At 34.7% G+C, this 24,748-nt stretch overlaps 1 protein-coding gene across 2 annotated transcripts in view; it reads left to right on the forward strand.

The window, feature by feature from the left end:
- Window positions 1–24,748, forward strand: part of vps35l (VPS35 endosomal protein sorting factor like) — a 57,263-nt gene that overhangs the window by 16,100 nt on the left and 16,415 nt on the right. The window lies entirely within an intron of this gene.

The following is a 24,748-nucleotide window of genomic DNA, read 5'->3' on the forward strand; positions in this document are numbered from 1 at the left end:
GTTGAAAATATGTTCTCAAAAATGTAATAGCTTTGCATGTTGAAAAATCTGGTTAAAAACATCATATTGAAGTATGTCAAAAACATATCGTCAAAAACATCATAGTACAAGACATTGAAAAAATCTGTTCAAAAATGACAATTAAGTAAGTCAACAAAATACGCTCAAAAATGTCACTCTGAGAGAATGAAACACAGGATAAATATAGCCGCCTTGTTGTTGAGAGTGGCCGACATCTAATGGGACTATGCATGGCAGGGGCATCCTTTCCCTTGAGACAAGCCCAAGCTGACTGCATACCTCCTGGTCTGCTACTTTGGAGCCACTGGCTGCTTTTTTTCTGCTGCCTCTGATGCAGCTTTGATGGCTGAGCGCTGACTCTGGCCTCTGATTCCCAGCTCTACATGCAGTCTGACCCCATTTTGCCCTGGGGCTGACGCTGTTCTTGCCCGACGGACTGCATTTTCAACCTCTTTCCATGTCTGAGAGCTGGTCTCAATGTGATGTTCTGAGGGGTGATTTGGTGGGATGGAATGGTGAGATGTTCATAATGGCTCATAGAGACACACCATGAGATAGCATGTAAAAAAGGGCCAAAAAAATCATAATATAGCATGTTAAAAAAAAAAAAAATCCAAAAAATGCATACTATAGTGTGCCAAAAAAATCTCAAATTTTGACTTGTCCCAAAAATCGCTGAAAACTGGTTGTTATAACCCATAGAGACCATCCATAGCGTAGCACATTGAAAAAGGGCCAAAAACAAGCATTTAGAGGCATGTTACAGTTACAGTCCAAAAACAGCTCCAAAACCCATAAAATAGCATGTTGATAAAATGACGAAACAGGCAAGGCTATAGTATGGCAAAAATGGCAAAATTTGGCATGTCCAAAACCCATAAATGAGCATTTTGAAAAAATGACAAAAAAACGCAAGGTTAAAGTATGGCAATAATGTCAAAATTAGACATATCCAAAAATCATCTTAAAACCACTTAGTAGAGCATAAAGAGGCATGTTATAATATACAGTATTGAAAAAAACATCCAAAAACTGCCCCAAAACCCATGAAATAGCATGTTGAAAAAATGAGGAAAAAGGCAAGGCAAAATGGCAAAAATGTCAAAATTTGACATGTCCAAAAAAAAGCAGCAAACCACTTAGTATACCATACAAGAGCATGTTATTGTGTATAGGGTTGAAAAGACATCCAAAACGGCCCCAAAACCCATTAAATAGCATGTTGAAAAATTGACTAAAAAGCAAGGCTATATTATGGAAAAAATGTTAAAATTTGGCGTGTCCAAAAAAACAGCTGAAAACCACTTAGTAGAGCATACAAAAGCCTGTTATATTGTACAGGGTTCAAAAGTCATTCAAAAATGGCCCCCAGACCCATAAAACAGCATGTTGAAAAAATTAGGAAAAAGGCAAGGCATGGTATGGCAAAAATGTCAAAATTTGGCATGTCCAAAAAACAGCTGAAAACCACTTAGTAGAGCATAAAGAGGCATGTTATAGTATGCAGTGTTGAAAAAACATCCAAAAACGGCCCCAAAACCCATAAAATAGCATGTTGAAAAAATGACGAAAAGACAAGGCTATAGTATGGCAAAAATGTCAAAATTTGGCATGTCCAAAAAACGTCTGAAAACCACTTAGTAGAGCATAAAGAGGCATGTTATAGTATACAATGTTGAAAAAACATCCAAGAACAGCTCCAAAACCCATAAAACAGCATGTTGAAGAAATGACGAAACAGGCAAGGCTATAGTATGGCAAAAATGTCAAAATTTGGAATGTCCAAAAAACAGCTGAAACCCACTTAGTAGAGCATAAAGAGGCATGTTGTAGTATGCAGTGTTAAAAAAACATCCAAAAATGGCTCAAAAACCCATAAAATAGCATGTTGAAAAAATGATGAAACAGGCAAGGCTATAGTATGGCAAAAATCTAAAAATTTGGCATGTCCAAAAAACAGCTGAAACCCACTTAGTAGAGCATAAAGAGGCGTTTTATAGCATGCTTTGTTGAAAAAACATCCAAAAACAGTTCCAAAAGCCATAAAATAGCATGTTGAAAAAATGACGAAAAAGGCAAGGCTATAGTATGGCAAAAATGTCAAAATTTGGCATGTCCAAAAAACAGCTGAAATCCACTTAGTAGAGCATAAAGAGGCATTATATAGTGTACAGGGTTCATAAGACATCCAAAAACCATTCCAAAACCCATAAAACAGCATGTTGAAAAAATGACAAAAAAAGCAAGGCAAAAATCTCAAAATTTGGCATGTCCAAAAAACAGCTGAAACCCACTTAGTAGAGCATAAAGAGGCGTTTTATAGTATGCAGTGTTGATAAAACATCCAAAAACGGCTCCAAAACCCATAAAATAGCATGTTGAAAAAATGACGAAAAAGGCAAGGCTATAGTATGGCAAAAATGTCAAAATTTGGCATGTCCAAAAAAAAGCTAAAAGCCACTTAGTAGAGCATAAAGAGGCATGTTATATTATACAGTGTTGATAAAACATCAAAAAACGGCTCCAAAACCCATAAATTAGCATGTTGAAAAAATGACGAAAAAGGCAAGGCTATAGTATGGCAAAAATGTCAAAATTTGGCATGTCCAAAAAAAAGCTAAAAACCACTTAGTAGAGCATAAAGAGGCATTATATAGTGTACAGGGTTCATAAGACATCCAAAAATGCCCCCAAAACCCATAAAACAGCATGTTGAAAAAATGACAAAAAAAGCAAGGCTATAGTATGGCAAAAATGTCAAAATTTGGCATGTCCAAAAAACAGCTGAAACCCACTTAGTAGAGCATAAAGAGGCGTTTTATAGTATGCAGTGTTGATAAAACATCCAAAAACAGCTCCAAAACCCATAAAATAGCATGTTGAAAAAATGACGAAAAAGGCAAGGCTATAGTATGGCAAAAATGTCAAAATTTGGCATGTCCAAAAAAAAGCTGAAAACCACTTAGTAGAGCATAAAGAGGCATTATATAGTGTACAGTGTTGATAAGATATCAAAGAATGGCTCTAAAACCCATAAAATAGCATGTTGAAAAAATGATGAAAAAGCAAGGCTATAGTATGGCAAAATGTCAAAATTTGGCATGTCCAAAAACAGCTAAAACCACTTAGTAGAGCATAAAGAGGCATTATATAGTGTACAGTGTTCATAAGACATCCAAAAATGGCCCCAAAACCCATAAAACAGCATGTTGAAAAAATGGCAAAAAAAAGCAAGGCTATAGTATGGCAAAAATGTCAAAATTTGGCATGTCCAAAAAACAGCTAAAAACCACTTAGTAAAGAATAAAAAGGCGTTTTGTAGTATACAGTGTTGAAAAAACATCCAAACACAGCTCCAAAACCCATAAAATAGCATGTTGAAAAAATGACGAAAAAGGCAAGGCTATAGTATGGCAAAAATTTCAAAATTTGGCATGTCCAAAAAACAGCTGAAAATCACTTAGTAGAGCATAAAGAGGCATGTCATAGTATGCAGTGTTGAAAAAACATCCAAAAACAGCTCCAAAACCCATAAAACAGCATGTTGAAAAAATGACAAAAAAGCAAGGCTATAGTATGGCAAAATGTCAAAATTTGGCATGTCTAAAAACAGCTGAAACCCACTTAGTAAAGCATAAAGAGGCGTTTTATAGTATACAGTGTTGATAAAACATCCAAAACAGCTCCCAAACCCATAAAATAGCATGTTGAAAATATGACCAAAAAGGCAAGGCTATAGTATGGCAAAAATGTCAAAATTTGGCATGTCCAAAAACAGCTGAAATCCACTTAGTATACCATAAAGAGGCATGTTATAGCATACAGTGTTGATAAAACATCAAAGAATGGCTCTAAAACCCATAAAATATCATGTTGAAAAAATGGCAAAAAAGCAAGGCTATAGTATGGCAAAATGTCAAAATTTGGCATGTCCAAAAAACAGCTGAAACCCACTTAGTAGAGCATAAAGAGGCATTTTATAGTATACAGTGTTGAAAAAACATCCAAAAACAGCTCCAATACCCATAAAATAGCATGTTGAAAAAATGACGAAACAGGCAAGGCTATAGTATGGCAAAAATGTCAAAATTTGGCATGTCCAAAAAACAGCTGAAATCCACTTAGTAGAGCATAAAGAGGCATGTCATAGTATGCAGTGTTGAAAAAACATCCAAAAACAGCTCCAAAACCCATAAAATAGCATGTTGAAAAAATGACGAAAAAGGCAAGGCTATAGTATGGCAAAAATGTCAAAATTTGGCATGTCCAAAAACAGCTAAAACCACTTAGTAAAGAGCATAAAGAGGCGTTTTATAGTATACAGTGTTGATAAAACATCCAAAAACAGCTCCCAAACCCATAAAATAGCATGTTGAAAAAATGACGAAAAAAGGCAAGGCTATAGTATGGCAAAATGTCAAAATTTGGCATGTCCAAAAACAGCTGAAAATCACTTAGTATACCATAAAGAGGCATGTTATAGCATACAGTGTTGATAAAACATCCAAAAACGGCTCCAAAACCCATAAAATATCATGTTGAAAATATGACGAAAAAGGCAAGGCTATAGTATGGCAAAAATGTCAAAATTTGGCATGTCCAAAAAACAGCTGAAACCCACTTAGTAGAGCATAAAGAGGCATTTTATAGTATACAGTGTTGAAAAAACATCCAAAAACAGCTCCAATACCCATAAAATAGCATGTTGAAAAAATGACGAAACAGGCAAGGCTATAGTATGGCAAAAATGTCAAAATTTGGCATGTCCAAAAAACAGCTGAAATCCACTTAGTAGAGCATAAAGAGGCATGTTATAGTATACAGTGTTGATAAAACATCAAAAATGCCCCCAAAACCCATAAAATAGCATGTTGAAAAAATGACAAAAAAGCAAGGCTATAGTATGGCAAAATGTCAAAATTTGGCATGTCCAAAAAACAGCTGAAAACCACTTAGTAGAGCATAAAGAGGCATTATATAGTATGCAGTGTTCATAAGACATCCAAAATGCCCCAAAACCCATAAAACAGCATGTTGAAAAAATGACAAAAAAGGCAAGGCTATAGTATGGCAAAAATGTCAAAATTTGGCATGTCCAAAAACAGCTGAAATCCACTTAGTATAGCATAAAGAGGCATGTTATATTATACAGTGTTGATAAAACATCAAAAAACAGCTCCAAAACCCATAAAATAGCATGTTGAAAAAATGACGAAAAAGGCAAGGCTATAGTATGGCAAAAATGTCAAAATTTGGCATGTCCCAAAAAAAAGCTAAAAACCACTTAGTAGAGCATAAAGAGGCATTATATAGTGTACAGGGTTCATAAGATATCCAAAAACGGCTCCAAAACCCATAAAACAGCATGTTGAAAAAATGACCAAAAAAGCAAGGCTATAGTATGGCAAAAATGTCAAAATTTGGCATGTCCAAAAAACAGCTGAAACCCACTTAGTAGAGCATAAAGAGGCGTTTTATAGTATACAGTGTTGATAAAACATCCAAAAACGGCTCCAAAACCCATAAAATAGCATGTTGAAAAAATGACGAAAAAGGCAAGGCTATAGTATGGCAAAAATGTCAAAATTTGGCATGTCCAAAAGACAGCTGAAATCCACTTTTTATAGCATAAAGAGGCATGTTATATTATACAGTGTTGATAAAACATCAAAAAACGGCTCCAAAACCCATAAAATAGCATGTTGAAAAAATGACCAAAAAGGCAAGGCTATAGTATGGCAAAATGTCAAAATTTGGCATTTCCAAAAAACAGCTAAAAACCACTTAGTAGAGCATAAAGAGGCATTATATAGTGTACAGGGTTCATAAGACATCCAAAAACGGCTCCAAAACCCATAAAACAGCATGTTGAAAAAATGACAAAAAAAGCAAGGCTATAGTATGGCAAAAATGTCAAAATTTGGCATGTCCAAAAAATGGCTGAAAATCACTTAGTAGAGCATAAAGAGGCATGTCATAGTATGCAGTGTTGAAAAAACATCCAAAAACAGCTCCAAAACCCATAAAATCGCATGTTGAAAAAATGACGAAAAAGGCAAGGCTATAGTATGGCAAAAATGTCAAAATTTGGCATGTCCAAAAAACAGCTGAAACCCACTTAGTAGAGCATAAAGAGGCGTTTTATAGTATACAGTGTTGATAAAACATCCAAAAACGGCTCCCAAACCCATAAAATAGCATGTTGAAAAAATGACGAAAAAGGCAAGGCTATAGTATGGCAAAAATGTCAAAATTTGGCATGTCCAAAAAATGGCTGAAATCCACTTAGTAGAGCATAAAGAGGCGTTTTATAGCATACAGTGTTGATAAAACATCCAAAAACGGCTCCAAAACCCATAAAATATCATGTTGAAAATATGACAAAAAGGCAAGGCTATAGTATGGCAAAATGTCAAAATTTGGCATGTCCAAAAAACAGCTGAAACCCACTTAGTAGAGCATAAAGAGGCGTTTATAGTGTACAGTGTTGAAAAAACATCCAAAAACTGCTCCAAAACCCATAAAATAGCATGTTGAAAAAATGACGAAACAGGCAAGGCTATAGTATGGCAAAAATGTCAAAATTTGGCATGTCCAAAAAACAGCTGAAATCCACTTAGTAGAGCATAAAGAGGCATGTTATAGTATACAGTGTTGATAAAACATCAAAGAATGGCTCTAAAACCCATAAAATAGCATGTTGAAAAAATGACGAAAAAGGCAAGGCTATAGTATGGCAAAAATGTCAAAATTTGGCATGTCCAAAAAACAGCTAAAAACCACTTAGTAGAGCATAAAGAGGCATTATATAGTGTACAGGGTTCATAAGACATCCAAAAATGCCCCCAAAACCCATAAAACAGCATGTTGAAAAAATGACAAAAAAAGCAAGGCTATAGTATGGCAAAAATGTCAAAATTTGGCATGTCCAAAAAACAGCTGAAATCCACTTTTTATAGCATAAAGAGGCATGTTATATTATACAGTGTTGATAAAACATCAAAAAACAGCTCCAAAACCCATAAAATAGCATGTTGAAAAAATGACGAAAAAGGCAAGGCTATAGTATGGCAAAAATGTCAAAATTTGGCATGTCCAAAAAAAAGCTAAAAACCACTTAGTAGAGCATAAAGAGGCATTATATAGTGTACAGGTTTCATAAGATATCCAAAAACGGCTCCAAAACCCATAAAACAGCATGTTGAAAAATGACCAAAAAGCAGGCTATAGTATGGCAAAATGTCAAAATTTGGCATGTCCAAAAAACAGCTGAAACCCACTTAGTAGAGCATAAAGAGGCGTTTTATAGTATACAGTGTTGATAAAACATCCAAAAACGGCTCCAAAACCCATAAAATAGCATGTTGAAAAAATGACGAAAAAGGCAAGGCTATAGTATGGCAAAAATGTCAAAATTTGGCATGTCCAAAAAACAGCTGAAATCCACTTAGTAGAGCGTAAAGAGGCATGTTATAGTATACAGTGTTGATAAAACATCCAAAAACGGCTCCAAAACCCATAAAATAGCATGTTGAAAAAATGACGAAAAAGGCAAGGCTATAGTATGGCAAAAATGTCAAAATTTGGCATGTCCAAAAAAAAGCTAAAAGCCACTTAGTAGAGCATAAAGAGGCATGTTATATTATACAGTGTTGATAAAACATCAAAAAACGGCTCCAAAACCCATAAATTAGCATGTTGAAAAAATGACGAAAAAGGCAAGGCTATAGTATGGCAAAAATGTCAAAATTTGGCATGTCCAAAAAACAGCTGAAAACCACTTAGTAGAGCATAAAGAGGCATTATATAGTGTACAGGGTTCATAAGACATCCAAAAACGGCTCCAAACCCCATAAAATAGCATGTTGAAAAAATGACGAAAAAGGCAAGGCTATAGTATGGCAAAAATGTCAAAATTTGGCATGTCCAAAAAAAAGCTAAAAGCCACTTAGTAGAGCATAAAGAGGCATGTTATATTATACAGTGTTGATAAAACATCAAAAAACGGCTCCAAACCCCATAAAATAGCATGTTGAAAAAATGACGAAAAAGGCAAGGCTATAGTATGGCAAAAATGTCAAAATTTGGCATGTCCAAAAAACAGCTGAAACCCACTTAGTAGAGCATAAAGAGGCGTTTTATAGTGTGCAGTGTTGAAAAAACATACAAAAATAGCTCCAAAACCCATAAAATAGCATGTTGAAAAAATGACAAAAAAAGGCAAGGCTATAGTATGGCAAAAATGTCAAAATTTGGCATGTCCAAAAAACAGCTGAAACCCACTTAGTAGAGCATAAAGAGGCGTTTTATAGTATGCAGTGTTGATAAAACATCCAAAACGGCTCCAAAACCCATAAAATAGCATGTTGAAAAAATGACGAAAAAGGCAAGGCTATAGTATGGCAAAAATGTCAAAATTTGGCATGTCCAAAAAACAGCTGAAATCCACTTAGTAGAGCGTAAAGAGGCATGTTATAGTATACAGTGTTGATAAAACATCCAAAAACGGCTCCAAAACCCATAAAATAGCATGTTGAAAAAATGACCAAAAAGGCAAGGCTATAGTATGGCAAAAATGTCAAAATTTGGCATGTCCAAAAAACAGCTGAAAATCACTTAGTAGAGCATAAAGAGGCATGTCATAGTATGCAGTGTTGATAAAACATCCAAAAACGGCTCCAAAACCCATAAAATAGCATGTTGAAAAAATGACGAAAAAGGCAAGGCTATAGTATGGCAAAAATGTCAAAATTTGGCATGTCCAAAAAACAGCTGAAACCCACTTAGTAGAGCATAAAGAGGCGTTTTATAGTATACAGTGTTGATAAAACATCAAAAAACGGCTCCAAAACCCATAAAATAGCATGTTGAAAAAATGACCAAAAAGGCAAGGCTATAGTATGGCAAAAATGTCAAAATTTGGCATGTCCAAAAAAAAGCTAAAAACCACTTAGTAGAGCATAAAGAGGCATGTTGTTGTATACAGTGTTGAAAAAACATCCAAAACTGCTTAAAAAGTCATAAAATAGCATGTGTAAAAATGACCAAAAAAGCAAGGCAGTATGGCAAAATGTCAAAATTTGGCATGTCCAAAAACAGCTGAAAATCACTTAGTAGAGCATAAAGAGGCATGTCATAGTATGCAGTGTTGAAAAACATCCAAAACAGCTCCAAAACCCATAAAATCGCATGTTGAAAAAATGACGAAAAGGCAAGGCTATAGTATGGCAAAATGTCAAAATTTGGCATGTCCAAAAAACAGCTGAAACCCACTTAGTAGAGCATAAAGAGGCGTTTTATAGTATACAGTGTTGATAAAACATCCAAAAACGGCTCCAAAACCCATAAAATAGCATGTTGAAAAAATGACAAAAAAAGCAAGGCTATAGTATGGCAAAAATGTCAAAATTTGGCATGTCCAAAAAATGGCTGAAATCCACTTAGTATACCATAAAGAGGCATGTTATAGCATACAGTGTTGATAAAACATCCAAAAACGGCTCCAAAACCCATAAAATATCATGTTGAAAAAATGACGAAAAAGGCAAGGCTATAGTATGGCAAAAATGTCAAAATTTGGCATGTCCAAAAAACAGCTGAAATCCACTTAGTAGAGCGTAAAGAGGCATGTTATAGTATACAGTGTTGATAAAACATCCAAAAACGGCTCCAAAAACCATAAATTAGCATGTTGAAAAAATGACGAAAAAGGCAAGGCTATAGTATGGCAAAAATGTCAAAATTTGGCATGTCCAAAAAACAGCTAAAAACCACTTAGTAGAGCATAAAGAGGCATTATATAGTGTACAGGGTTCATAAGACATCCAAAAACGGCTCCAAAACCCATAAAACAGCATGTTGAAAAAATGACAAAAAAAGCAAGGCTATAGTATGGCAAAAATGTCAAAATTTGGCATGTCCAAAAAACAGCTGAAACCCACTTAGTAGAGCATAAAGAGGCGTTTTATAGTATACAGTGTTGATAAAACATCCAAAAACAGCTCCAAAACCCATAAAATAGCATGTTGAAAAAATGACCAAAAAGGCAAGGCTATAGTATGGCAAAAATGTCAAAATTTGGCATGTCCAAAAAACAGCTGAAATCCACTTAGTAGAGCATAAAGAGGCATGTTATAGTATACAGTGTTGATAAAACATCAAAGAATGGCTCTAAAACCCATAAAACAGCATGTTGAAAAAATGGCAAAAAAAAGCAAGGCTATAGTATGGCAAAAATGTCAAAATTTGGCATGTCCAAAAAACAGCTGAAACCCACTTAGTAGAGCATAAAGAGGCGTTTTATAGTGTGCAGTGTTGAAAAAACATACAAAAATAGCTCCAAAACCCATAAAATAGCATGTTGAAAAAATGACAAAAAAAGGCAAGGCTATAGTATGGCAAAAATGTCAAAATTTGGCATGTCCAAAAAACAGCTGAAACCCACTTAGTAGAGCATAAAGAGGCGTTTTATAGTATACAGTGTTGATAAAACATCCAAAAACGGCTCCAAAACCCATAAAATAGCATGTTGAAAAAATGACGAAAAAGGCAAGGCTATAGTATGGCAAAAATCTCAAAATTTGGCATGTCCAAAAAACAGCTAAAAACCACTTAGTAAAGAATAAAAAGGCGTTTTATAGTATACAGTGTTGATAAAACATCCAAAAACAGCTCCAAAACCCATAAAATAGCATGTTGAAAAAATGACGAAAAAGGCAAGGCTATAGTATGGCAAAAATCTCAAAATTTGGCATGTCCAAAAAACAGCTGAAAATCACTTAGTATACCATAAAGAGGCATGTTATAGCATACAGTGTTGATAAAACATCAAAAAACGGCTCCAAAACCCATAAAATAGCATGTTGAAAATATGACGAAAAAGGCAAGGCTATAGTATGGCAAAAATCTCAAAATTTGGCATGTCCAAAAAACAGCTAAAAACCACTTAGTAAAGAATAAAAAGGCGTTTTATAGTATACAGTGTTGATAAAACATCCAAAAACAGCTCCAAAACCCATAAAATAGCATGTTGAAAAAATGACGAAAAAGGCAAGGCTATAGTATGGCAAAAATCTCAAAATTTGGCATGTCCAAAAAACAGCTGAAAATCACTTAGTAGAGCATAAAGAGGCATGTCATAGTATGCAGTGTTGATAAAACATCCAAAAACGGCTCCAAAACCCATAAAATAGCATGTTGAAAAAATGACCAAAAAGGCAAGGCTATAGTATGGCAAAAATGTCAAAATTTGGCATGTCCAAAAAATGGCTGAAATCCACTTAGTATACCATAAAGAGGCATGTTATAGCATACAGTGTTGATAAAACATCAAAAAACGGCTCCAAAACCCATAAAATAGCATGTTGAAAATATGACGAAAAGGGCAAGGCTATAGTATGGCAAAAATGTCAAAATTTGGCATGTCCAAAAAACAGCTGAAACCCACTTAGTAGAGCATAAAGAGGCATTTTATAGTATACAGTGTTGAAAAAACATCCAAAAACAGCTCCAAAACCCATAAAATAGCATGTTGAAAAATGACAAAAAAGGCAAGGCTATAGTATGGCAAAATGTCAAAATTTGGCATGTCCAAAAACAGCTGAAAACCACTTAGTAGAGCATAAAGAGGCATTATATAGTGTGCAGTGTTCATAAGACATCCAAAATAGCCCCAAAACCCATAAAACAGCATGTTGAAAAAATGACAAAAAAGGCAAGGCTATAGTATGGCAAAATGTCAAAATTTGGCATGTCCAAAAACAGCTGAAACCCACTTAGTAGAGCATAAAGAGGCGTTTTATAGTATGCAGTGTTGATAAAACATCCAAAACGGCTCCAAAACCCATAAAATAGCATGTTGAAAAATGACTAAAAGGCAAGGCTATAGTATGGCAAAATGTCAAAATTTGGCATGTCCAAAAAACAGCTAAAAACCACTTAGTAGAGAATAAAGAGGCATGTTATAGTATACAGTGTTGATAAAACATCCAAAACAGCTCCAAAACCCATAAAATAGCATGTTGAAAAATGACTAAAAAGGCAAGGCTATAGTATGGCAAAATGTCAAAATTTGGCATGTCCAAAAACAGCTGAAAACCACTTAGTAGAGCATAAAGAGGCATGTCATAGTATGCAGTGTTGATAAAACATCCAAAACGGCTCCAAAACCCATAAAATAGCATGTTGAAAAATGACCAAAAAGGCAAGGCTATAGTATGGCAAAAATGTCAAAATTTGGCATGTCCAAAAAATGGCTGAAATCCACTTAGTATACCATAAAGAGGCATGTTATAGCATACAGTGTTGATAAAACATCAAAAAACGGCTCCAAAACCCATAAAATAGCATGTTGAAAATATGACGAAAAAGGCAAGGCTATAGTATGGCAAAAATGTCAAAATTTGGCATGTCCAAAAAACAGCTGAAACCCACTTAGTAGAGCATAAAGAGGCATTTTATAGTATACAGTGTTGATAAAACATCCAAAAACAGCTCCAAAACCCATAAAATAGCATGTTGAAAAAATGACCAAACAGGCAAGGCTATAGTATGGCAAAATGTCAAAATTTGGCATGTCCAAAAACAGCTAAAAACCACTTAGTAGAGCATAAAGAGGCATTATATAGTGTACAGGGTTCATAAGACATCCAAAATGCTCCAAAACCCATAAAACAGCATGTTGAAAAAATGACAAAAAAAGCAAGGCTATAGTATGGCAAAAATGTCAAAATTTGGCATGTCCAAAAAACAGCTGAAACCCACTTAGTAAAGCATAAAGAGGCGTTTTATTGTATGCAGTGTTGATAAAACATCCAAAAACGGCTCCAAAACCCATAAAATAGCATGTTGAAAAATGACGAAAAGGCAAGGCTATAGTATGGCAAAAATGTCAAAATTTGGCATGTCCAAAAAAAAGCTAAAAGCCACTTAGTAGAGCATAAAGAGGCATGTTATATTATACAGTGTTGATAAAACATCAAAAAACGGCTCCAAAACCCATAAATTAGCATGTTGAAAAAATGACGAAAAAGGCAAGGCTATAGTATGGCAAAAATGTCAAAATTTGGCATGTCCAAAAAAAGCTAAAACCACTTAGTAGAGCATAAAGAGGCATTATATAGTGTACAGGGTTCATAAGACATCCAAAACGGCTCCAAAACCCATAAAATAGCATGTTGAAAAAATGACAAAAAAGGCAAGGCTATAGTATGGCAAAATGTCAAAATTTGGCATGTCCAAAAAACAGCTGAAACCCACTTAGTAAAGCATAAAGGGGCAGGTTATAGCATACAGTGTTGATAAAACATCAAAAAACGGCTCCAAAACCCATAAAATAGCATGTTGAAAATATGACGAAAAAGGCAAGGCTATAGTATGGCAAAAATGTCAAAATTTGGCATGTCCAAAAACAGCTGAAAACCACTTAGTAGAGCATAAAGAGGCATTATATAGTATACAGTGTTGATAAAACATCAAAAACAGCTCCAAAACCCATAAAATAGCATGTTGAAAAATGACGAAAAAGGCAAGGCTATAGTATGGCAAAAATGTCAAAATTTGGCATGTCCAAAAAATGGCTGAAATCCACTTAGTAGACCATAAAGAGGCATGTTATAGCATACAGTGTTGATAAAACATCAAAACGGCTCCAAAACCCATAAAATAGCATGTTGAAAATATGACGAAAAAAGGCAAGGCTATAGTATGGCAAAATGTCAAAATTTGGCATGTCCAAAAACAGCTGAAACCCACTTAGTAGAGCATAAAGAGGCATGTTATAGTATACAGTGTTGATAAAACATCCAAAACAGCTCCAAAACCCATAAAATAGCATGTTGAAAAAATGACAAAAAGGCAAGGCTATAGTATGGCAAAAATGTCAAAATTTGGCATGTCCAAAAACAGCTAAAACCACTTAGTAGAGCATAAAGAGGCATTTTATAGTATACAGTGTTGATAAAACATCCAAAACGGCTCCAAAACCCATAAAATAGCATGTTGAAAAAATGACAAAAAGGCAAGGCTATAGTATGGCAAAATGTCAAAATTTGGCATGTCCAAAAACAGCTGAAAACCACTTAGTAAAGCATAAAGAGGCATTATATAGTATACAGTGTTGATAAAACATCCAAAAACGGCTCCAAAACCCATAAAATAGCATGTTGAAAAAATGACCAAAAAGGCAAGGCTAAAGTATGGCAAAATGTCAAAATTTGGCATGTCCAAAAAACAGCTGAAATCCACTTTTTATAGCATAAAGAGGCATGTTATATTATACAGTGTTGATAAAACATCCAAAAACAGCTCCAAAACCCATAAAATAGCATGTTGAAAAAATGACGAAACAGGCAAGGCTATAGTATGGCAAAAATGTCAAAATTTGGCATGTCCAAAAAACAGCTGAAATCCACTTAGTAGAGCATAAAGAGGCGTTTTATAGTATGCAGTGTTGAAAAAACATCCAAAAACAGCTCCAAAACCCATAAAATAGCATGTTGAAAAATGACAAAAAAGCAAGGCTATAGTATGGCAAAATGTCAAAATTTGGCATGTCCAAAAAAAGCTAAAACCACTTAGTAGAGCATAAAGAGGCATTATATAGTGTACAGGGTTCATAAGACATCCAAAAACGGCTCCAAACCCAATAAAATAGCATGTTGAAAAAATGACCAAAAAGGCAAGGCTATAGTATGGCAAAAATGTCAAAATTTGGCATGTCCAAAAAACAGCTGAAACCCACTTAGTAGAGCATAAAGAGTTTTATAGTATACAGTGTTGATAAAACATCCAAAAACGGCTCCAAAACCCATAAAATAGCATGTTGAAAAAATGACGAAAAAGGCAAGGCTATAGTATGGCAAAAATCTCAAAATTTGGCATGTCCAAAAACAGCTAAAACCACTTAGTAAAGCATAAAGAGGCATTATATAGTGTACAGGGTTCATAAGACATCCAAAAACGGCTCCAAACCCCATAAAATAGCATGTTGAAAAAATGACGAAAAAGGCAAGGCTATAGTATGGCAAAAATGTCAAAATTTGGCATGTCCAAAAAACAGCTGAAACCCACTTAGTAGAGCATAAAGAGGCGTTTTATAGTATACAGTGTTGATAAAACATCCAAAACGGCTCCAAAACCCATAAAATAGCATGTTGAAAAAATGACAAAAAGCAAGGCTATAGTATGGCAAAATGTCAAAATTTGGCATGTCCAAAAAATGGCTGAAAACCACTTAGTAAAGCATAAAGAGGCATGTTATAGTATACAGTGTTGATAAAACATCAAAAACGGCTCCAAAACCCATAAAATAGCATGTTGAAAATATGACTAAAAGGCAAGGCTATAGTATGGCAAAATGTCAAAATTTGGCATGTCCAAAAAACAGCTGAAACCCACTTAGTAGAGCATAAAGAGGCATTTTATAGTATACAGTGTTGATAAAACATCCAAAAACGGCTCCAAAACCCATAAAACAGCATGTTGAAAAAATGACAAAAAAAGCAAGGCTATAGTATGGCAAAAATGTCAAAATTTGGCATGTCCAAAAAACAGCTAAAAACCACTTAGTAGAGCATAAAGAGGCATTATATAGTGTACAGGGTTCATAAGACATCCAAAAACGGCTCCAAAACCCATAAAACAGCATGTTGAAAAAATGACAAAAAAAGCAAGGCTATAGTATGGCAAAAATGTCAAAATTTGGCATGTCCAAAAACAGCTGAAACCCACTTAGTAGAGCATAAAGAGGCGTTTTATAGTATACAGTGTTGATAAAACATCCAAAAACGGCTCCAAAACCCATAAAATAGCATGTTGAAAAAATGACCAAAAAGGCAAGGCTATAGTATGGCAAAAATGTCAAAATTTGGCATGTCCAAAAAACAGCTGAAACCCACTTAGTAGAGCATAAAGAGGCGTTTTATAGTATACAGTGTTGATAAAACATCCAAAACGGCTCCAAAACCCATAAAATAGCATGTTGAAAAAATGACAAAAAGGCAAGGCTATAGTATGGCAAAATGTCAAAATTTGGCATGTCCAAAAACAGCTAAAACCACTTAGTAGAGCATAAAGAGGCATTATATAGTATACAGTGTTGATAAAACATCAAAAACAGCTCCAAAACCCATAAAATAGCATGTTGAAAAAATGACGAAAAAGGCAAGGCTATAGTATGGCAAAATGTCAAAATTTGGCATGTCCAAAAACAGCTGAAAATCACTTAGTAGAGCATAAAGAGGCATGTCATAGTATACAGTGTTGATAAAACATCCAAAAACAGCTCCAAAACCCATAAAATAGCATGTTGAAAAAATGAGGAAAAAGGCAAGGCTATAGTATGGCAAAAATGTCAAAATTTGGCATGTCCAAAAACAGCTGAAACCCACTTAGTAGAGCATAAAGAGGCGTTTTATAGTATACAGTGTTGATAAAACATCCAAAAACAGCTCCAAAACCCATAAAATAGCATGTTGAAAAAATGACGAAAAAGGCAAGGCTATAGTATGGCAAAAATGTCAAAATTTGGCATGTCCAAAAAACAGCTGAAATCCACTTAGTAGAGCATAAAGAGGCATGTTATAGTATGCAGTGTTGATAAAGCTTCCAAAAACAGCTCCAAAACCCATAAAATAGCATGTTGAAAAATGACCAAAAAGGCAAGGCTATAGTATGGCAAAAATGTCAAAATTTGGCATGTCCAAAAACAGCTAAAACCACTTAGTAGAGCATAAAGAGGCATTATATAGTGTACAGGGTTCATAAGACATCCAAAAATGCTCCAAAACCCATAAAACAGCATGTTGAAAAAATGACAAAAAAAGCAAGGCTATAGTATGGCAAAATGTCAAAATTTGGCATGTCCAAAAGACAGCTGAAAACCACTTAGTAGAGCATAAAGAGGCGTTATAGTATACAGTGTTGATAAAACATCCAAAAACAGCTCCAAAACCCATAAAATAGCATGTTGAAATATGACCAAAAAGGCAAGGCTATAGTATGGCAAAAATGTCAAAATTTGGCATGTCCAAAAAACAGCTGAAATCCACTTAGTAGAGCATAAAGAGGCATGTTATAGTATACAGTGTTTAAAAAACATCCAAAAACGGCTCCAAAACCCATAAAATAGCATGTTGAAAAAATGACCAAAAGGCAAGGCTATAGTATGGCAAAAATGTCAAAATTTGGCATGTCCAAAAACAGCTAAAACCACTTAGTAGAGCATAAAGAGGCATTATATAGTGTACAGGGTTCATAAGACATCCAAAAGTCCAAAACCCATAAAATAGCATGTTGAAAAAATGACCAAAAGGCAAGGCTATAGTATGGCAAAATGTCAAAATTTGGCATGTCCAAAAAACAGCTGAAATCCACTTAGTAGAGCATAAAGAGGCATGTCATAGCATACAGTGTTGAAAAAACATCCAAAAACAGCTCCAAAACCCATACAATCGCATGTTGAAAAATGACAAAAAAAGGCAAGGCTATAGTATGGCAAAAATGTCAAAATTTGGCATGTCCAAAAAACAGCTGAAAATCACTTAGTAGAGCATAAAGAGGCATGTTATAGCATACAGTGTTGATAAAACATCAAAAAACGGCTCCAAAACCCATAAAATAGCATGTTGAAAATATGACGAAAAAGGCAAGGCTATAGTATGGCAAAAATGTCAAAATTTGGCATGTCCAAAAAATGGCTGAAATCCACTTAGTATACCATAAAGAGGCATGTTATAGCATACAGTGTTGATAAAACATCCAAAAACGGCTCCAAAACCCATAAAATATCATGTTGAAAATATGACGAAAAAGGCAAGGCTATAGTATGGCAAAAATGTCAAAATTTGGCATGTCCAAAAAACAGCTGAAACCCACTTAGTAGAGCATAAAGAGGCATTTTATAGTATACAGTGTTGAAAAAACATCCAAAAACAGCTCCAAAACCCATAAAATAGCATGTTGAAAAAATGACGAAACAGGCAAGGCTATAGTATGGCAAAAATGTCAAAATTTGGCATGTCCAAAAAACAGCTGAAATCCACTTAGTAGAGCATAAAGAGGCATGTTATAGTATACAGTGTTGATAAAACATCAAAGAATGGCTCTAAAACCCATAAAATAGCATGTTGAAAAATGACAAAAAAGCAAGGCTATAGTATGGCAAAAATGTCAAAATTTGGCATGTCCAAAAAACAGCTAAAAACCACTTAGTAGAGCATAAAGAGGCATTATATAGTGTACAGGGTTCATAAGACATCCAAAAATGCCCCCAAAACCCATAAAACAGCATGTTGAAAAAATGACAAAAAAAGCAAGGCTATAGTATGGCAAAAATGTCAAAATTTGGCATGTCCAAAAAACAGCTGAAATCCACTTTTTATAGCATAAAGAGGCATGTTATATTATACAGTGTTGATAAAACATCAAAAAACAGCTCCAAAACCCATAAAATAGCATGTTGAAAAAATGACGAAAAAGGCAAGGCTATAGTATGGCAAAAATGTCAAAATTTGGCATGTCCAAAAAAAAGCTAAAAACCACTTAGTAGAGCATAAAGAGGCATTATATAGTGTACAGGGTTCATAAGATATCCAAAAACGGCTCCAAAACCCATAAAACAGCATGTTGAAAAAATGACCAAAAAAGCAAGGCTATAGTATGGCAAAAATGTCAAAATTTGGCATGTCCAAAAAACAGCTGAAACCCACTTAGTAGAGCATAAAGAGGCGTTTTATAGTATACAGTGTTGATAAAACATCCAAAAACGGCTCCAAAACCCATAAAATAGCATGTTGAAAAAATGACGAAAAAGGCAAGGCTATAGTATGGCAAAAATGTCAAAATTTGGCATGTCCAAAAAACAGCTGAAATCCACTTAGTAGAGCGTAAAGAGGCATGTTATAGTATACAGTGTTGATAAAACATCCAAAAACGGCTCCAAAACCCATAAAATAGCATGTTGAAAAAATGACGAAAAAGGCAAGGCTATAGTATGGCAAAAATCTCAAAATTTGGCATGTCCAAAAAAAAGCTAAAAGCCACTTAGTAGAGCATAAAGAGGCATGTTATATTATACAGGGTTCATAAGACATCCAAAAACGGCTCCAAAACCCATAAAATAGCATGTTGAAAAAATGACGAAAAAGGCAAGGCTATAGTATGGCAAAAATGTCAAAATTTGGCATGTCCAAAAAACAGCTGAAACCCACTTAGTAGAGCATAAAGAGGCGTTTTATAGTATACAGGGTTCATAAGATATCCAAAAACGGCTCCAAAACCCATAAAATAGCATGTTGAAAAAATGACGAAAAAGGCAAGGCTATAGTATGGCAAAAATGTCAAAATTTGGCATGTCCAAAAAACAGCTGAAATCCACTTAGTAGAGCGTAAAGAGGCATGTTATAGTATACAGTGTTGATAAAACATCAAAGAATGGCTCTAAAACCCATAAAATAGCATGTTGAAAAAATGACGAAAAAGGCAAGGCTATAGTATGGCAAAAATGTCAAAATTTGGCATGTCCAAAAAACAGCTAAAAACCACTTAGTAGAGCATAAAGAGGCATTATATAGTGTACAGGGTTCATAAGACATCCAAAAATGCCCCCAAAACCCATAAAACAGCATGTTGAAAAAATGACAAAAAAAGCAAGGCTATAGTATGGCAAAAATGTCAAAATTTGGCATGTCCAAAAAACAGCTGAAACCCACTTAGTAGAGCATAAAGAGGCGTTTTATAGTATGCAGTGTTGATAAAACATCCAAAAACGGCTCCAAAACCCATAAAATAGCATGTTGAAAAAATGACGAAAAAGGCAAGGCTATAGTATGGCAAAAATGTCAAAATTTGGCATGTCCAAAAAACAGCTAAAAACCACTTAGTAGAGCATAAAGAGGCGTTTTATAGTATACAGTGTTGAAAAAACATCCAAAAACAGCTCCAAAACCCATAAAATAGCATGTTGAAAAAATGACGAAAAAGGCAAGGCTATAGTATGGCAAAAATCTCAAAATTTGGCATGTCCAAAAAACAGCTGAAAATCACTTAGTAGAGCATAAAGAGGCATGTCATAGTATGCAGTGTTGAAAAAACATCCAAAAACAGCTCCAAAACCCATAAAATCGCATGTTGAAAAAATGACCAAAAAGGCAAGGCTATAGTATGGCAAAAATGTCAAAATTTGGCATGTCCAAAAAACAGCTGAAACCCACTTAGTAAAGCATAAAGAGGCGTTTTATAGTATACAGTGTTGATAAAACATCCAAAAACGGCTCCAAAATCCATAAAATAGCATGTTGAAAAAATGACGAAAAAGGCAAGGCTATAGTATGGCAAAAATGTCAAAATTTGGCATGTCCAAAAAACAGCTGAAACCCACTTAGTAGAGCATAAAGAGGCGTTTTATAGTATGCAGTGTTGATAAAACATCCAAAAACGGCTCCAAAACCCATAAAATAGCATGTTGAAAAAATGACGAAAAAGGCAAGGCTATAGTATGGCAAAAATGTCAAAATTTGGCATGTCCAAAAAACAGCTAAAAACCACTTAGTAGAGCATAAAGAGGCGTTTTATAGTATACAGTGTTGAAAAAACATCCAAAAACAGCTCCAAAACCCATAAAATAGCATGTTGAAAAAATGACGAAAAAGGCAAGGCTATAGTATGGCAAAAATCTCAAAATTTGGCATGTCCAAAAAACAGCTGAAAATCACTTAGTAGAGCATAAAGAGGCATGTCATAGTATGCAGTGTTGAAAAAACATCCAAAAACAGCTCCAAAACCCATAAAATCGCATGTTGAAAAAAATGACGAAAAAGGCAAGGCTATAGTATGGCAAAATGTCAAAATTTGGCATGTCCAAAAAACAGCTGAAACCCACTTAGTAGAGCATAAAGAGGCGTTTTATAGTATACAGTGTTGAAAAAACATCCAAAAAACGGCTCAAAACCCATAAAATAGCATGTTGAAAAAATGACAAAAAAGCAAGGCTATAGTATGGCAAAATGTCAAAATTTGGCATGTCCAAAAAATGGCTGAAATCCACTTAGTATACCATAAAGAGGCATGTTATAGTATGCAGTGTTGATAAAACATCAAAAAACAGCTCCAAAACCCATAAAATATCATGTTGAAAATATGACGAAAAAGGCAAGGCTATAGTATGGCAAAAATGTCAAAATTTGGCATGTCCAAAAAACAGCTGAAACCCACTTAGTAGAGCATAAAGAGGCGTTTTATAGTATACAGTGTTGAAAAAACATCCAAAAACAGCTCCAAAACCCATAAAATAGCATGTTGAAAAAATGACGAAACAGGCAAGGCTATAGTATGGCAAAAATGTCAAAATTTGGCATGTCCAAAAAACAGCTAAAAACCACTTAGTAGAGCATAAAGAGGCATTATATAGTGTACAGGGTTCATAAGACATCCAAAAATGCCCCCAAAACCCATAAAACAGCATGTTGAAAAAATGACAAAAAAGCAAGGCTATAGTATGGCAAAATGTCAAAATTTGGCATGTCCAAAAAACAGCTGAAACCCACTTAGTAGAGCATAAAGAGGCGTTTTATAGTATGCAGTGTTGATAAAACATCCAAAACGGCTCCAAAACCCATAAAATAGCATGTTGAAAAAATGACGAAAAGGCAAGGCTATAGTATGGCAAAAATGTCAAAATTTGGCATGTCCAAAAAAAAGCTAAAAGCCACTTAGTAGAGCATAAAGAGGCATGTTATATTATACAGTGTTGATAAAACATCAAAAAACGGCTCCAAAACCCATAAATTAGCATGTTGAAAAAATGACGAAAAAGGCAAGGCTATAGTATGGCAAAAATGTCAAAATTTGGCATGTCCAAAAAAAAGCTAAAAACCACTTAGTAGAGCATAAAGAGGCATTATATAGTGTACAGGGTTCATAAGACATCCAAAAACGGCTCCAAAACCCATAAAACAGCATGTTGAAAAAATGACAAAAAAAGCAAGGCTATAGTATGGCAAAAATGTCAAAATTTGGCATGTCCAAAAAACAGCTGAAACCCACTTAGTAAAGCATAAAGAGGCGTTTTATAGTATACAGTGTTGATAAAACATCAAAAACGGCTCCAAAACCCATAAATTAGCATGTTGAAAAATGACGAAAAAAGGCAAGGCTATAGTATGGCAAAAATGTCAAAATTTGGCATGTCCAAAAAAGCTAAAACCACTTAGTAGAGCATAAAGAGGCATTATATAGTGTACAGGGTTCATAAGACATCCAAAAACGGCTCCAAACCCCATAAAATAGCATGTTGAAAAAATGACCAAAAAGGCAAGGCTATAGTATGGCAAAAATGTCAAAATTTGGCATGTCCAAAAAATGGCTGAAATCCACTTAGTATACCATAAAGAGGCATGTTATAGTATGCAGTGTTGATAAAACATCAAAAAACAGCTCCAAAACCCATAAAATATCATGTTGAAAATATGACGAAAAAGGCAAGGCTATAGTATGGCAAAAATGTCAAAATTTGGCATGTCCAAAAAACAGCTGAAACCCACTTAGTAGAGCATAAAGAGGCGTTTTATAGTATACAGTGTTGAAAAAACATCCAAAAACAGCTCCAAAACCCATAAAATAGCATGTTGAAAAAATGACGAAACAGGCAAGGCTATAGTATGGCAAAAATGTCAAAATTTGGCATGTCCAAAAAACAGCTAAAAACCACTTAGTAGAGCATAAAGAGGCATTATATAGTGTACAGGGTTCATAAGACATCCAAAAATGCCCCCAAAACCCATAAAACAGCATGTTGAAAAAATGACAAAAAAAGCAAGGCTATAGTATGGCAAAAATGTCAAAATTTGGCATGTCCAAAAAACAGCTGAAACCCACTTAGTAGAGCATAAAGAGGCGTTTTATAGTATGCAGTGTTGATAAAACATCCAAAAACGGCTCCAAAACCCATAAAATAGCATGTTGAAAAAATGACGAAAAAGGCAAGGCTATAGTATGGCAAAAATGTCAAAATTTGGCATGTCCAAAAAAAAGCTAAAAGCCACTTAGTAGAGCATAAAGAGGCATGTTATATTATACAGTGTTGATAAAACATCAAAAAACGGCTCCAAAACCCATAAATTAGCATGTTGAAAAAATGACGAAAAAGGCAAGGCTATAGTATGGCAAAAATGTCAAAATTTGGCATGTCCAAAAAAAAGCTAAAAACCACTTAGTAGAGCATAAAGAGGCATTATATAGTGTACAGGGTTCATAAGACATCCAAAAACGGCTCCAAAACCCATAAAACAGCATGTTGAAAAAATGACAAAAAAAGCAAGGCTATAGTATGGCAAAAATGTCAAAATTTGGCATGTCCAAAAAACAGCTGAAACCCACTTAGTAAAGCATAAAGAGGCGTTTTATAGTATACAGTGTTGATAAAACATCAAAAAACGGCTCCAAAACCCATAAATTAGCATGTTGAAAAAATGACGAAAAAGGCAAGGCTATAGTATGGCAAAAATGTCAAAATTTGGCATGTCCAAAAAAAAGCTAAAAACCACTTAGTAGAGCATAAAGAGGCATTATATAGTGTACAGGGTTCATAAGACATCCAAAAACGGCTCCAAACCCCATAAAATAGCATGTTGAAAAAATGACCAAAAAGGCAAGGCTATAGTATGGCAAAAATGTCAAAATTTGGCATGTCCAAAAAATGGCTGAAATCCACTTAGTATACCATAAAGAGGCATGTTATAGCATACAGTGTTGATAAAACATCAAAAAACGGCTCCAAAACCCATAAAATAGCATGTTGAAAATATGACGAAAAAGGCAAGGCTATAGTATGGCAAAAATGTCAAAATTTGGCATGTCCAAAAAACAGCTGAAACCCACTTAGTAGAGCATAAAGAGGCGTTTTATAGTATACAGTGTTGAAAAAACATCCAAAAACAGCTCCAAAACCCATAAAATAGCATGTTGAAAAAATGACGAAACAGGCAAGGCTATAGTATGGCAAAAATGTCAAAATTTGGCATGTCCAAAAAACAGCTGAAACCCACTTAGTAGAGCATAAAGAGGCGTTTTATAGTATGCAGTGTTGATAAAACATCCAAAAACGGCTCCAAAACCCATAAAATAGCATGTTGAAAAAATGACGAAAAAGGCAAGGCTATAGTATGGCAAAAATGTCAAAATTTGGCATGTCCAAAAAAAAGCTAAAAGCCACTTAGTAGAGCATAAAGAGGCATGTTATATTATACAGTGTTGATAAAACATCAAAAAACGGCTCCAAAACCCATAAATTAGCATGTTGAAAAAATGACGAAAAAGGCAAGGCTATAGTATGGCAAAAATGTCAAAATTTGGCATGTCCAAAAAACAGCTAAAAACCACTTAGTAGAGCATAAAGAGGCATTATATAGTGTACAGGGTTCATAAGACATCCAAAAACGGCTCCAAAACCCATAAAACAGCATGTTGAAAAAATGACAAAAAAAGCAAGGCTATAGTATGGCAAAAATGTCAAAATTTGGCATGTCCAAAAAACAGCTGAAACCCACTTAGTAAAGCATAAAGAGGCGTTTTATAGTATACAGTGTTGATAAAACATCCAAAAACGGCTCCAAAATCCATAAAATAGCATGTTGAAAAAATGACGAAAAAGGCAAGGCTATAGTATGGCAAAAATGTCAAAATTTGGCATGTCCAAAAGACAGCTGAAATCCACTTTTTATAGCATAAAGAG

Source organism: Plectropomus leopardus, chromosome 19 (genome assembly GCF_026936395.1).
Source record: "Plectropomus leopardus strain MGB_pleo_1.0 chromosome 19, ASM2693639v1, whole genome shotgun sequence".
NCBI classification, from domain to species: domain Eukaryota; kingdom Metazoa; phylum Chordata; class Actinopteri; order Perciformes; family Serranidae; genus Plectropomus; species Plectropomus leopardus.